This window comes from Etheostoma spectabile, chromosome 23, assembly GCF_008692095.1.
Source record: "Etheostoma spectabile isolate EspeVRDwgs_2016 chromosome 23, UIUC_Espe_1.0, whole genome shotgun sequence".
NCBI lineage: Eukaryota > Metazoa > Chordata > Actinopteri > Perciformes > Percidae > Etheostoma > Etheostoma spectabile.
Genome location: NC_045755.1, coordinates 8,461,080 through 8,462,508, shown reverse-complemented (window position 1 = coordinate 8,462,508; position 1,429 = coordinate 8,461,080). Strand labels below are relative to the sequence as shown.

The window sequence follows — 1,429 nt, the reverse complement described above, 5'->3', positions numbered from 1 at the left end:
AGACAGACAGACAGACAGACAGACAAAGAGACAGAGAGAGATAGAGAGAGAGAGACAGACAGACAGACAGACAGACAGAGAGAGAGAGAGAGACAGACAAAGAGACAGACAGAGAGAGAGACACAGAGAGACAAAGAGAGACAGACAGACAGACAGAGAGAGAGAGACAAAGAGACAGAGAGAGATAGAGAGAGACAGGCAAGGAGACAGACAGACAGACAGAGACAGTGTCAGTTTAGGGGCCTTACAACTGCTATATACGGTGTGTCAGCTGTTGCACGCCTCTGGAGCAACTAGGCGTTAAGTGCCTTGCTCAGGGACACATTGGTGGATGTATCGCAGTGGGAATCGAACCCGGATCTCCCACACCAAAGGCATGTATCATATCCACATCTGGCTGCAGCTGGACATCGACCCGTCAACATCATTTCTTTGCTTACGTCAAAACGTTCCACACGTTCTTGTTTCACATTGGAGAACAGAAACTGATGACGACATGGGACTGCAGGGCCAGGAATCGAACTAGCAACCTTCAGATTGGCAGGCGACCGCTCTACCACTGAGCCACATATTATATCATTATTATTATACAAGTGTACTCAGTTCTGCCTTTGTGCTGCTTTCAATATTCTCATAAAATGTGACAAATTGACTTGTTAAATTAAAACAAAAAAAGGAAATAATTGAACTTAACACTGAGGCACCACAGAATAAAAGGAATTACGGTTTTATTTCAACGTGTGTTTTCAACTGATGGCGACTGCCTTTCGTGATAATAACAATAATAATACATTTTATTTGTAATGCACTTTACATTTAAGACAAACCCTAAAGTGCTATGTGATGCATTTACCACGCAAGTTAATACTCAATGCCGATAAAAAAAAAATAAAACAAAGATCTATTGTGTATTTTGCCGTGTGCGGTACGTTCTGCTGGGCCGCGTGTGGTGTCGCGGGTCTCACCGATCCGGTGCCCTGCCTGTCTGCTGATGGCGGCCGTGCACTGGATGTAGGTTCTGGTCGTCGACATGTTGTCGTTCCGGCCCAGCTCGGTCAGGAGGTGCTCGATCAGATCGATGAAGACCAGGTTCCCACAGGACATGACCAGGTGGCCCAGAGCCATGATGGTCCTCTGAAACCGCCACGGGACAACACACAGTCACAGGAACATGAACATGTAATTACCACCACCATACCAGCTGTTATAGTTATTAATAAGGGTTGGACAGATACCGAATATAAGTACTCAATGAAACCGGTAACTAAGGGTGCACCGATCCGACATTAAGATCGGATATCAACACCGATTTTGACAACAACAAAAAAAAAAAAACTGTGGATCTGTTCATTACGGTTTATTTACAGTACCAATTGTTTACATATACATCTGCAATACCCGTACTTTAACTGTAATATGCAATTACTTT

General features: G+C 44.2%; 2 protein-coding genes across 16 annotated transcripts in view; both read right to left on the bottom strand.

Annotated features, from left to right (window-relative positions):
- Positions 1-1,429, bottom strand: part of nrcama (neuronal cell adhesion molecule a) — a 1,100,153-nt gene that overhangs the window by 1,013,289 nt on the left and 85,435 nt on the right. The gene's annotated exons all lie outside the window — the stretch shown is intronic.
- cand1 (cullin-associated and neddylation-dissociated 1) overlaps positions 975-1,429 on the bottom strand; it is a 10,924-nt gene continuing 10,469 nt past the window's right edge. The window contains exon 7 of the mRNA XM_032505110.1: positions 975-1,134. The gene's annotated coding sequence lies outside the window, so the exon portion shown is untranslated. The remainder of the gene's footprint in view (positions 1,135-1,429) is intronic.